The sequence below is a fragment of the Trichosurus vulpecula genome, chromosome 2, assembly GCF_011100635.1.
Source record: "Trichosurus vulpecula isolate mTriVul1 chromosome 2, mTriVul1.pri, whole genome shotgun sequence".
NCBI lineage: Eukaryota > Metazoa > Chordata > Mammalia > Diprotodontia > Phalangeridae > Trichosurus > Trichosurus vulpecula.
In genome coordinates, this window is record NC_050574.1 from 191,246,297 (window position 1) to 191,261,289 (window position 14,993).

Genomic DNA, 14,993 nt, shown 5'->3' on the forward strand with positions numbered 1-14,993 from the left:
TTATTTAGCTTTTAGCTTATCACATTTAAATTCTATAATTTTAACCAGTTTGGGATCACTTGCTTGGCTTTCTTAAATTTCTACTTTGATTTTAAATATTTAAGTAAACTACATTGATCTAAGTGAGAATACTGATTCTTAAATGAAATTCTTAAACATTCAAATAAGGACTCAGTAGAGCAAAAAAGCCCATTATCATCACTATTATTCAGCTTAGTTTATAGAAATGCTAGCGATAACTGTATATACACAAGAAAGTAAAGTCAAAGGAATAAGCATAAGCAAAGAGGAAACAATCATGCTTTTTGCATGATGATTTACTTGAATAATCCAAAAGACTCAATAAAAATTAATTGATCCGATTAATAAATTTAGCAAGATTTCAGGATATAAATACATCCACATAAATCATCAGCATTGCTGTATATTGTCAACAAAACCCAAAAGGAAGTCTAGAAAGAGAAATTCCATTCAAAGTAACTATAGAAAGTATAAAATATAGCCAGGAATGAACCTACCAAGCTATACTGAAGAAATACTAATTACTCATGGGCAGGGCAACACAATGTAATAAAAACGACAACTTCCTGAATCCTGTGCCATAACAATTCAACTACCAAAGTATTATTTTATAAAGTTCAAGAATAATAATGAAAACCATATGGAGGAACAAAGAATTAAGAACATAAATAGTAACAGTGAAAAAAAGACAAGGAATGGAAAGTCTACCAGTGCCAGACCTAAAACTATTTTACAAAGTAGTAATTACTAAAAACAATTTAATATTGTTAAAAAAAATAGAGAGGTCAGTGAGTAGAACAGATCAGATATGAGAAGTTTCAATTGATTCTGTATCTTTTTTCATTGATCCTATTTACAATTAATTGATTTTGTTCTGTAATTCCCAGAATTCTTTGTTTCTGAACTTGGTTTAGAATTCAGTCGACCTGAAATGGGTTAAACTGAGAAATCCAGTTCACTTCTATTCTTGCCTCAAGGAATTTCCCATCATCTCAGGTATATAACCAATCATGTTGTCCTCAACCCCATGATGCCACCTACCCTGTACTGTTCTTTGTTCTACGCTATGAGTTGCATCTTCAATTTTGGGTCTTTGACATAAATTGGGGCAAGCCATTGACCCATCTTATTCTCAGGTGACTGACCCTGATAATAAAATGTTACCTTGCTCAGAGGAATGTGTCTCAGTTTACTTTTTTGTTAAATTTCACTCATAACAGTATGCAGCATGCAGAAGCTAGAGCACATAGAAGTACAGTATCCAATAAACCCGAAGACCCCAGTTCCTGAGGAAATAATTCACTATTTGATAAAAACATATGGGAAAACTGATAGGCAGTTTTGCAGAAACTAGATAGAGACTAACATCTCACACTATATACTAAGATACACTCCAAATGGATACATGACCTATGTATAAAAGGTCATATAAAGAAATTAGAGGAGCAAGGAAGAAATTACCTTTCAGATATAAGGATGGGGAAGAGTTCAAGATTAAAAAAAGCAACAGAGGGGATTATATAAGATTAAAAAGTTTTTGGACAAACAAAACTAATGCAGTTAAAATTGGAAAGGAAACAGGTAACAGGGGAAAATCCTGTCAGTAAGTTGTTCTATTAGGTCCAATAACCAAAACTGATAAGGAATTGATTTAAATGTATATGGCTGAGAACCATTCCCCAACAGCTAAACAAATTATAAACAGGTAGTTTTCAAAGGAAGAAATCTAAGCTATCAATAACCATATGGAAAAATGCTCCAGTCACTAACAGAGAAACTCAAATTAAAGCAACTCTGAGGCTACACCTCATGCTCATCAGATTAGCAAAGAAGGAAACAGTGGAAAATGCTAAATATCAGAAGCACGTTATTGCACATTAACACATTGTTTGTGGAGCTGTGAACTGATCCAGTCATTCTAGAAAGCAATATAGAACTGTGCCCTCAAAGTGAGCATTCTTTGTGCATTGTGCATTCTTTGACCTTTGAACCTCACATATTCAATCAGTTGCCAATCTTCCTATTTCAACCTCTACATTTCTCATATTCATCGTCTTCTCTCATAGCTACCATCCTAGTTTTAGCCCTCATTACCTACCCCCTGGAATATTAGAATAACCTTCAACTGGGCTTCCCTGCCTCGTCTCTCCTTCAACCCAACCTCCACACAGACGCCAAAATGATTTGTAAGGCACAAGTCTAGACAATGTCACACTCTTGTTCAATAAACTCCTGTTGATCTCCAGTTCCTTTAGCATAAAACATAAACTACCATTTCACTCCAAGTTCCCCTTTCTCATTTAAAATTCTTCATAACCTGCATTCAACCTATTCTCTCAAGCCTTATCATACATTATTTCTATTCACCAACTATATGGCTCATCCACACTTACCTTTTGACTCTTATTCATACATGACCCTAGACCTTCCACCTCTCTGCCTTTTCACTAGCCCTTCTTCTTTCCTAGAATGCACTCCCTCCTCATCTTTGCCTCTTAAAATACATATTTACTTGTAGGGGGAGGGAGTGGGCAGAGGGGAAGCACAGTGTTGAAGATACACAGGGACTACCAAAATGGTCTTTCTTAAGCACATATCTGATCCTGTCACTCTTCTCAATAAACTCCAGTGGCTCACATACCCTAAGAGCAAATATTCTTTCATTCTTATTTCATCCTTTTTAATATATAGTTTTTATATGTTTTATAAAGTACACAATTATTAAAACATGTATATCATTTATAAATAAGTTATGCCTACATTGGGTGTGGGTGTGGAAAATATTTTACCAATGATCTGGAGACAACTGAGATGGGATCAAGGGCACAGGGGCAGCTGTTGGTTTTGGCAAGCAGGGTCACATCCTTTCTCAGAAACAGGCATATAGGATAGGTTAAATGATGGACAGGGATTTTGAGGTTTGGGTAAGACTGGAGAAGAGGAAACATATGGCTTTTATTTTCTGAGTCAGGTAGGAGGTAGAGGCAGAGGAGGGACTGAAGGAAGCATGTGGGGCCTTAGTTTGAAATAGCCACTGGAGGGGAGTGGGACAGAAAGACAATCTGTCCCTTATGAGCACTTTAATACCCAAATGTGTAGAGGGTTACCCAGCTCTCTCTTCTACCACGACTCCACTCCCCCTTACTTCCTCATTTCTTGGTCTGGTAACTCCCTACTGTATTGTATTTCTCGTAGAAGATACTTACACAGTTATAGGCAATCAGGGGATTTAGTTCAGTAAATATTAATTCAGCTCTTCTCCCTTTTCTTCCCTTAATTCTTTAAGTTCTGCTTAAATCTTTAGCCAATTTGGTTTTGTGTTTTGATGATTCCTCCTTGTTCTTTTATCCTTTAGTTCTATTTTTAAAAGTCACCCATGGAGAAAATATTGTAAGCAGCCAGAAAGAAACAATTTGAGTATTGTGGAAACATAATCAGAATAATCCAAGATCTGGCAGCTTCTACATTAAGAGATCGAAGGGCTTAGAATACGATATTCCGGAGGTCAATGGAGCTAGGATTAAAACCAAGAATCACCTACCCAGCAAAACTGAGTATCATGCTCCAAGGCAAAATATGGATTTTCAATAAAATAGAGGACTTTCAAGCTTTCTCAGTGAAAAGACCAGAGCTGAATAGAAAATGTGACTTTCAAACACAAGAATCAAGAGAAGCATGAAAAGGTAATCAAGAAAAAGAACAAGAAAAATAAATTGCAAGGGACTTACCAAAGTTGAACTGTTTTGTTTACATTCCTACATGGAAAGATGATGTGCATGATTCATGAGACCTCAGTATTAGGGTAGCTGAAGGGAATATGCATATATATATATACATATATATATATATGTTTATGTAAATATATATATATATATAAGTGAATGTGTATGTATGTATATATATATATAGAAAGAGAGAGAGAGAGCAGACACAGGGTGAGTTGAAGATGAAGGGAAGATATCTAAAAGAAATAAAATCAAATTAAGGGATGAGAGAGGAATATATTGAGAGAGGGAGATAGGGAGAGATAGAATGGGGTGGATTATCTCACATAAAGGTGGCAAGAGGAAGCAATTCTGTGGGAGGAGGGGAGAGGGCAGGTGAGGGGGGAATGAGTGAATCTTGCTCTCATCAGATTTGGCCTGAGGAGGAAATACCATACATATTCAGTTGGGTATCTTACCCCACAGGAAAGAAGAGGGAAGAAGATAAAAAAGGGGGGGATGATGGAGGGGAGGGAAGATGGGGGTGGAGGTAATCAAAAACAAACACTTTCGAAAGGGGACAGGGTATGTTGGTAAGCAAAATGGGTTCTTAGCACTTAGTTGGCCTTTGTTTCCTTTGAGTAATTCAGTGTATTTCATTGAGCCTTACTAGGTGCTAAGCCCCAGGCCCAAACCCCTATTAGGTGTGTGGAACCTATGTGGGTGTGGATTGGTGCCTGGGGTGAGGCCCAAGGTGGGGCTGGCTAAGGGGAGGTACTAACTCCAGAGCCATGCCCAGTCTTGAGTCTTACTAAGTGCTAAGCCCTAGATTCTAACCCCTATTAGGTGTTAACCTAACCTATGTGGATGTGAACCTCCCAGGGTCCTAAGGCGAGGGGCTAACTCAAGAGCCAATCATACCAGCCTAAGTTCTGATCATTCGGATGACGTTGGATGACGTCTGAAGCCCTATAAGAAGAGAGGACAGAGCCATTTGCGCAGGACTCTCACTCATGATGGTGCTGATGCAGAGACTCCAGGCAGCTGTAGCTAAGGAGCCCTCCAGCTCATAAACCTGGATGCTGAGACTTTGTTGAATTCTGATAACTATATATTGTGATTTGAATCAGACAAGGTCTATCTGTTGATGTTTGTATTTTGCTCTGAAGTTCAGGGTGCTGGATTTTTCCCCTGAACTAGTGAATGATATTTGTATGCTGAATTAAAAGTAAGCTTGTCAACCCCTTCACATAGCTTTCCTTAATTAAGCAGATCAAAAGAACCTGTGCTTTTGCAGCGTGCTAGTAGCGTTCTTGTTGTTGGGGTTGTGTTGGTCTTTCAGCCCCACAGCAGCTGTTAGCCGGATTGTTGAAACACAGGGTCAAGGGAGAATCAATAAAGGGGGATGGGTTGGGAAGGAGCAAAATATAGTTAGTCTTTCACAACATGAGTATTGTGGAAGGGTTATACATAATGATACACATGTGGCCTATGTTGAATTGCTTGACTTCTTAGGGAGGGTGGGTGGGAAGGGAAGTGGGGAGAGAATTTGGAACTCAAAGTTTTAAAAACAGATGTTCAAAAACAAAAAAAAAGTTTTTGCATGCAACTAGAAAATAAGATACACAGGCAATAGGCCGTAGAAATCTATCTAGCCCTACAAGAAAGGAAGGGAAAAGGGGATGGGAGGGGAATGGGGTGACAGAAGGGAGGGCTGACTGGGGAAAAGGGCAACCAGAATATATGCCATCTTGGAGTGGAGGGGAGGGTAGAAATGGGGAGAAAATTTGTAATTCAACCTCTTGTGAAAATCAATGCTGAAAACTAAATATATTAAATAAATAAATTTAAAAGAAAAAAAAAGTCACCCATATATATAAAAAAATTATTTCCTTATGTAACCTTTTCTTGATATTTGTACTTGTTTACTCTGCTTGTATTTCTTGTTTGGAATGCTTGCAAAGTGAATATTCTGCTCATTTCTGTGTTTTCGTTCAGGATTGCCTCAAAAATGCCTCTATTTTGTTGAAAGTCAATGTTTTTTTCATTGTTGATTAAGTTTAGCTTTGCATGATATATGTTATTTGGGTTGGAGCTTGAGGTCTTTTGCTCTTTTGCAGAGTCTTATTCCATTCTTTTCGCTGCATTTTCATGACTGTGGATTAATCCTGAGTTTTTTGAAGTAGTTTTCCTTTATAGCTGAAGGCTTTTGTCTTGGCTGCTTACAAAATATATTGTTATTGAAATTGTGAAATTTAACCAGAACATATCTTGGAGTTTCAAGCATGATTTTTCTTTTTTGACAGTGATCTGTGGATTCAGTTGATCAGTTTTGTTGTCTGTATTCAAAAATTCTGGGTAATTTTCTTGTATCATCACCTACACTGTGGTACTCAGGTTTTTGATTTGTCATAAACTCTTGGGAAATCTATTATGAATTAATTAATCAACAAACATTTTTTAAGACCTTTGCACCGTGGTAAGTACTAGGTATACAAACATAAAAATGAAACAGTGCCCACCCTGCAGGGCCTTACATTCTATTAGAGGAAATAACATATACATATGTATACATATACAAATGTTAATTTTATGTGGAAGAGGACTAGTAGCTGGGGGGATCAGAAACAGCTGCATGTATAAGGTAGCACTTTGTCTTAGTTTTTAGGGCTCTAGCACATAATTTATTTTTTGTTGAAGTTTTAGGGTTGTAAAGGAAAAACTGTTCCACTATCTTGGTGATAATGTGATCCTTTCCTGAGATTTTTCACAAATCTGATGATTCTCATATGAAAGGAGTAGGCTCAAGATGACCATTCTTTTAAGCTGTCCTTTATATGACTTTGACGTTACCATTCCATTACCAGTCTTAGTCTTCCTTATTATAATAGCCCTGGAAGTGCAGCTATGGAGGGAGATGAGCCATAGCTTGTGTCATCAGCGTAAGGGTCCCATAGACAGATCTCAGTCCTCCTGAGTAACATCTGGCCATAGTTGTATTTATTAATAACAATATTATTTATTAATATTAGTTCTGTTTATGTACTTTTAATATGGGAACAGAAACTGCCCACATTTAGTGCTATGATATAGCACTATTGATCCCTAGGTAAAGTTCTGCTACAAAGATACCATGATCTGGGAAGAAAAATACTGCAAAAGATACTGCCAGTGCTTCTTAATACATTCTGAGATCTTTGGGAGTAGAAATTGTTTTTTTCTTTGTAGTTGAATCTGTGGTGGCTAACACAGTGCTTGGCACATAGTAGGTGCTTAACAAATATTTATTGATTGGGTAAATAAATGAACATATGGATGGCTGCTTGTAATTTTGCAAGGGAAAACCTATACTTAACTTACTTAAGTATACTGAGCTACCAATCTTAAATTATTGACTGCTTTAGTATCCTTTTTTAGGTTGCACAGCCCTTCTCAATATCATAATGGTAAGGGGAGTGAGGATTGTAAGGGGGAGGTGAGGAAGTGGGGAGCAGTTCAAGACCAACATAGTATACAGTCAGTGTGCTTCTGGACAGGGAAAGAATATATTTGTGTATGAATCACTGATTCTTAAGAGTCAGAAAGGATGTAGGCCAACAGCCTAAACAAGTCATCACTGAGCCTCTGTTTGAATGCCTGCAGTGGCAGAAAACTCATTTTCCAGTTTATCAGTGTCTCTTCTAAAAGACAACATACAGAACTGACCACAGTATTCCAAAGGTGGTTTGACCTGAGCACAGTACAGTGGAACTACCAGCTTTCTCCTTTGCACTCTCTGAGCCAATAATGAATTCACAGACAATATAAAAATATGTGAAACTCGGCTACTGAGAATACAATTAATCTTAAAAGCAGGTTTACACAGGCATGTAGTCAGAATCCTAGAAAAAGCCACCATAATTATGTAATTTATTGCTCACCTCAGAGTGTAACAGCTACTAACTCATGTAAACTAGTTCTGTATTCCTACCACTGTCCCACCAAGATCTGTCCATTTCTGATGAGAAGAGGCAAGTTGACTGAAGATCTAGTGTTTTAAATTTCATGGCTAGCATGAATGACAGACTATAAACTCTGTGGAATAGAAAATTACTTCCTTCCAAATAATCCTAAATTCCCACTAGACCTTGTGACTAATAATCAAACTCATCTTGAAAAGGCAGTCATACCACAATTACAAAATAGTGTTTCTCTATGTCAGTTCCATTTTTTGATTTGGAGGTATCTTGATTGCTAATCAGCATGTTACATGATTACCTGCTCAAAATTGCTAGAGATGTTTCTACTTTTACCATTCTCTGCGTATAGTGTTTTCTCAATTGAAGTGGTGGTTCTAGCAAGGGAAAATACAGCTAAGCATATTTAGCTCTGCCATTAGACTGGCATGTGAACTGAGGGACACTGTGGTATAATGGAACACACGCTGGATTAGGAAGACATGAGATTTAATCCTAGTTCTGCTATTTATTGGCTCTGTAACCCTGAATAATCTAGTTAATCATTCTGGATATGATTCCTCGTCTGTAAAATAGGGATAACACCTCTCCTGTAGGGCTCACAGGGTTGTTGTGAGGAACAATTGAGTTTATGTTGCTTCTCTGAAAGTACACTAAAAATATAAAGAATGACTATTATATACTATTTAATGTGTGAATTCCCTTTCACATTGTGTCAACAGGAAAAGGGGAAAAAAACACAGGAAAAGGAAACAACAGAATTTTATCAGCAAATTACTTTTATAAAGGACCAGGGTATTGCAGGGAATGGAGGCTTATTGAAAGTAGATGGGCTATCAAATGGGGAACGGCTGAACAAGTTGTGGTATATGAATGTAATGGAATATTATTGTGCTATAAGAAATGGGGAAGATACGGACTTCATAATAACCTGGAAAAAGCTACACGATATAATGCTGAGTGAGTGGAGCAGAACCAGGAGAACATTATACACAACCACAGATATATGGATTCTGTGATGACTAACCTTGATAGACCTCGCTGTTCTCAGCAACACAAGGTTCAAAGACAGATCCAAAGGACTCCTGATGGAGAGAGCTATCTACACCCAGAGAAAGAACTATGGAGTCTGAATGCAGATCGAGGCACACTTTATGCTCTCCTTTTTTTTTTCTCTTTTGTTTTTGGTTTTTGTTTTGTTTTGTTTCTTCTTTCTCATGATTCATTCCATTGGTCACAATTCTTCATTACAACTTGACTATTGTGTAAATAAGTTTAATGTGAAGTTATATGTAGAAGATATATCGGATTCCAAGCCATCTTGGGGAGGGAGCGGGGAGGGAAGGGAAGAAAATCTGGAACTCAAAATCATGCGGAAGTGAATGTTGTAGACTAAAAAATAAAAAAAGTCTTAATTAAAAAAAAAGTAGATGGGCCCCAGGGAAACATTTATAGATTATATTTAAGGTTATTTTTTTGAAGTTTTATCAATTTGCCCATCTTCCAAATAAAGCTGTCAATTTCAAAACTTAGAAGACCAAGAATGTGGTTAGTCAACACAAGAATAATGCAGAGTGAATACATGCAGACAAAATTACAAACAGTCCTAAAGTGAAAAGTAGCCAGTGTAACTTCATGTATTTGGTGATAACAAAACTGTCATTTATGTTTTTGGCTAAATTAAAAGTAGTTCTATTTCCTCTACATAATATATTTAAACAGTATTCTCGAGAGCTCTGGTACTGACTTTTAATTTTGTTTTAGAGTTAGTATGTGTACAGAACAGCAAAAAAAAATGTGCAATCCAACTTTCATATTATTGTGTGTTTAAAATTCTTATCAGATTAATTTAAGTATGCACCCTGATAATCAAAAAGTATTGATTAAGCACCCATATGTGCCACAGACTCTGTCAGTTATTTGGAACCCACATACAATAAACAAAACAATAAATCATTGAAAAACTGAGGTACTTTGTTGGTCATTGAATAACTGAAACTTAATGCTCTAAAAATTTGATTGACTCTACCAAAGCAACTTTTGAAGGATACCAGAACCAGACTGAAAGTGGGTCACCCTGACCTAGAAAGTGACTCAGGATATATTCAAGGTCCAAGTTAGCAAAACATTCAGAGGGAAGAGATTGTTTCTAATACAGCAACCTCTCCTGGTGAACTTTGGTACTATGGCATATCAGAAATATTAAAAGTGCTTGGCCAATCAAGTATAATCAGATGTGGTATGGATACTACAATGATTTTGTTGGCTCAAATGGTGTTTCTTGAAAAGTACTTGTTTGGAAAGGTATAGGGTAACATGAGTATCTTAAGACAACTTAATTTAGCTGAGGTTAGAAAAAAATTAGGGCATGAATTACAGAGATTAGAACCAAACAACTGAGCACTAAATTTGGACTAAAGGCAATCTGAGGGAATAGTTTAAATGTAATCTCTGAGCACTTTCACTGGCCATCTACCATTCCTTCCCACCACTGCCTCAAAGAGTTCTTCTAAGACTGAGCTAAAGCACACTCCTCACCACATAAAACCTTTCCTGAGCTCTCCTACTGCTATGCCTTCCTCCTCAAACTAAGTTGCATCTTAATAGTTTGAATTTATTTGCACTTATTCGTTTAATATTTAGCATGCATTTATTTTATAGCTGAATAAGTAAACCTTAGGGATAGGAGACAGCACGTGCCAGGTGTGTCAAACTACTGCTACTACTACATCCCTTCATGCCCTACATTCCAAAAGCCCCATGAATAGCATTGACTTCTATCTCCTGCTTCTAGGTGGTACCCAAAAGTCATAGTCCAAGGGAAACAACCCTTCAGGAGATGTAACCTTACAAATGCCCCTGCCAGTGCTATAGCCTCAGCTACTAAGGCAGAAAAGTTCTTATCACTAAAGTCACTGGCACTGACAAATGGTCCTCTATCAGAAACAGATAATAGTGTTATCAATGGGATTGGCATTAAAGAAGATGCATTACCATCTGACTTATAGTTGAAACCTCCCACTTCTATTGTCTTCCTAATTAGAAAATGAACTCCTTGAGAGGAAGGGCATTTTTGTTTAATGTGCTCTTACCATAGTACTTTGCACCTAGTCAGCACTTAGTCCTTTAAAGTTCACTTATATGCTTGTAGTCTCCACATTAGAAGCTCCCTGAATAGGTACTGTGTCATTCTTAGTTATATCCCTGTGCTTAGCACCATACCTGGTACATAGTATGTACTGAACAACTGTCTAATAGACAAGGAAGATGAAGTATGCAGTAAGTGAAAACCAGACTTCTATTTGTGTTCCAATGAGTTCCTCCTTTAGTTTCTATTTAATGAAAACATCATTTTGTTGTCCTTCCATCTGGGACCATGCAAAAACAATTTGCCAGCTGATATAGAAGTAGGGCTAATGGTGGTGGTGCATTGCAATTCAGGGTGCTCTTGTGCCCTGGGTCCTAGGCTACTTCTACCAGTTCCAGGTAGACACTTAAATCAAAAGGTGTGCTATATCCTCCTAAATCTAGTTCTTCATCCATACCATCAACAATCCTAGAGAACCTACGAATGTGAATGGAAATGTCAATTTGCAGACAATAATTTCTACCTTTTCCTCTCTCCAGTACAGGCTTACCTAGCCTAGTCTAAGGTGTTCTAATATGGCTTCAAGAAAATATGATGTTAAGAGAAAACACTGCAGGGTTGTCAGTTCCTTGGGAGGGATGGGGAAGAAACCTGTGATTTTATTGTTATAGGGAAATGTAGAAAGAAGACTCCCCTTACAGCAGGTCAACACTTACTCTTCAATTTATGCTCTTAGAAATTACCTCGGGGCACCAAGAAATGAAATAACTTGTCCAGGGTTATCCAGCCAGAATATGTCAGAGGCAGGACATGAACCAAGTTCTTCCTGACTCCTATGACAGAACTCTAACCACTAACCCTTATTTCCTTTTGTTGTTGTTTAGTAGCTTTTCAGTTGTGTGACTCTCCATGACCCCATTTGGGGTTTTCTTGACAAAGATGTGGTTTGCCATTTCCTTCTCTAGCTCATTTCACCTATCAGGAAATTGAGGCAAACAGGGTTAAGTGACTTGCCCAGGGTCATACAGCTAGTAAGTGGTCTGAGGTTGGGTCTGAATTCAGATCTTCCTGACTCCAGGATTGGTGCTCCATCCATTGTGCCACCTAACTGCCCTTATTTCCATACAATATTATAAAAGTGATTGCAAATGAGTCACAATAGACTTACCAATCAACAGATATTTATTAAGCCAGGCCTTGGGCTAAGCACGGGTGATATTAAGGCAAAAACCTCAAAAGCTTTTGCCTTCTAGGAGCTTGCATGCCAATGGAAGAGACAGCACAGAAATATAAATACACACACACAGAGTAAAAGAAAGGTAATCTCAGGCTTTTGGAGAAGGTAACCTTTGAACTGAGTCCTGCAAGTTCAAGTCAGAGATAGGAAGAGGAAGAGGTAGGAACTCTTGCAATTTTACAATGAAAGCATGGTTAAAATATACCAATGATACTATGTTATTGATTGAAAAGGTGTTTGTAAACTTAACACTTCCAGCTCCTGGTAAAGAAAGAAAAATGGAACCTACTATAACGGGGTTTGAAGTATTTGTATTTGCCCTTATTCCCTCCTCCCTTGCTTTCTCACATATATCAAGCTTGTCCTATCTTTACACTTCCATGTTTTTATTTATAAATTAGAGATAGTAGAACAAATTTTCTATAGGGTAACTGTGAAGGAAAAAGCAAAAACTGTAAATTACTCTCAGTATAAATGTTGGATGTGTAGTAAGGGATAAAGTGTTGGCTTTTGAATGAAGATGACCTGAGTTCAAGTCCTACCTGCAAAATGCTGTTTGACTATGGGCAAGACACTTAACTTCTCAGTACCTAGTTCTTAATTCATCTTAATTTATATCAATGAAAGGAATTTTACCAATAGAAATTGGCTATGACAATGAAATGGAATTAAAGGAGAGAAGCTTTAGAGTTATCAGAGACCTCTCACTGAGTCTGTGGGAAGTTAAATGACTTGCTAACGACACACAGGTAACAAACAGCAAAGCTGGGATCAGAACCCAGTTTTCTAACTCTAAATCCAACACTTTAAAGACCACAAAAAAGTTGGATATTTTGCTACAATTCAATTTGCAGGTTTTTTTTTTTTTTTTAGTTTTAAAGAACTATAACGTAACTTAATTAGTAAACCAATTGAGAAGACAAGATTTAGTTCTATTTTGTTCAGTTTATTAAGCTGGCACTCAGGGAATGTTTGTCATGATAAATATACTGTGTTCCAGTTTAAGGACAGTAATATCAGTAATGAATAAGGAACAGGAAAAAGGACTGATAAAAAACCCAGTGTGAAGAGAGCACTAGAAAGGCTCCCAGCATTTTAGCTAGACATCCCTTTCCCTTCATGGTTGGACATGGCTATGGAGGAGTCTAACACAAGATGGGCAGGAATGTATAGATTGTAATCTGCATCTATGGAAGGAAAATGTATACCATGAAATCCCAGATCCACTGGAGTAATGATAATTCAGTATGGCCTACCCAATTTTCTCCCACCTGGAGAACTTTTACTCAGTCTTAATTGAAAATGAGTCAATAAATTAGTGAATGAATATACCACCAATGTAGGTAAACAAAAAAAAAAAAAACTACTTTTACTTAGGGGGCTGGGGGAAATAACTCCCTGATGGTTTCTTGTTCATTAAGAAAATTTTTAGTAAACGAAATAACTTATAGGAAAAGGACCTACATGTACAAAAATATTTAGGGTAGCTCTTTTCAAAGTGGCAAAGAATTAGAAACTGAGAGGTGGCCCATCAACAAGAAATGGCATACGTATGTGCCCGAATACTATTGTGCTGTAAGAAACAAGGATGTGGATGGTTTCAGAGAAACGCAGGAAGACTTACTTGTATGAACTGATGCACAGTGAACTGAACAGAACCAGGAGAACAATTTATACAATAACAATGTTGTAAAGAAACAATTTTGAAAGGCTTAAAAAATGAATAACACAATGACCAATTTTAATACACGAAATATATGTACACGTATATAATATAATACACGTATATATGTCAATGCTAATGTGGAAATTTGCTTTAACTATATATATTCATAATGTTTTGTTTTCCTTGCTTTCTCATTGGGTGGGGGGAGAATTCAAAATTGAAAATAAAATTGAATTAAAATAAAATGTCTAACAGAAATATGAAATCACAGATCTATTGGAATAATGATGATACAACCTAACCAATTTTATCTTACCTAGAGAGTCCAGAGTACTGAGTCCTAATTGAAAATGAGTTAAGTGAAATTAATGACTATATCTACTTTTAAAGTGTATAAACAAAAACCAACCACTTTTACTTTTTGGCCAGTGAGGGGAGAATTAACTCCGTAATGGTTTCTTGTTCATTAAGAAAATTTTTAGCAAATATTAGATATTTTTAATAAAAAGAATAGTTTAATGTAAAATTATTTTAAAACATTTCCATGATAGTTTAACAGAAACTTAAGTCTCTCCCCCCCCCCACCTTTTTAACGGAATAGACAACGAAGGTAGAAACCTTTTCCCTCTAAATCAGGAATTCTTAGTTAACTTGCTCTTTAAATATTTTTATTAATCGTATTCAGTCAACGGATATTTCCTAAGAGCCTACTATGTAGAAAAGTACTGTGGTAAGCCTTAAGTAACTTAGTCTAGAATGTTGGAGAAAACATACCCAAGCTAACTATTACAAACGAACTATATAAATAGGCTAACTCAGAAATAAATAAGAGGGAAGGCTCTCCCCTTGAGGATGTAGAACCAATAGCACTGGTTTCCTTTGTAATCCTACTCATTTTTATTCATTTAAAAAAACATTCTGAAAAGGGGCTTATAGGCTTCACTTGGGGTCCACGACACAAAAATCCCTAAGAACACCTGTCAAAATGATAAATACTATTCTAGAAGTCATCTGACCTTTCAGTTCAAGGACAGCTAACAAAAACTGATTTTGGAAAATAACAGAAAACAAACCAACCCCCGACGACGATCGAGGTGGTTTCTAGGCACCTCCACAAGGACACGAATGAGTGGAACCCCCAACTTGTTCTCCCACGGAAGGCACGAGGCCGATCCTGCAGGGTGGACTGGTAGATGCAGCCGCCCTCGTGAAGGGTAAGGAGGTTTCCGAAAGGCCAGGGGGCCGTGGGGATCCGCCCGGGCCCAGTGCCCTTTCGTGAGAGGGGGTCTGGACACGAACCGAGGAGGCTCTGCCGAATCGA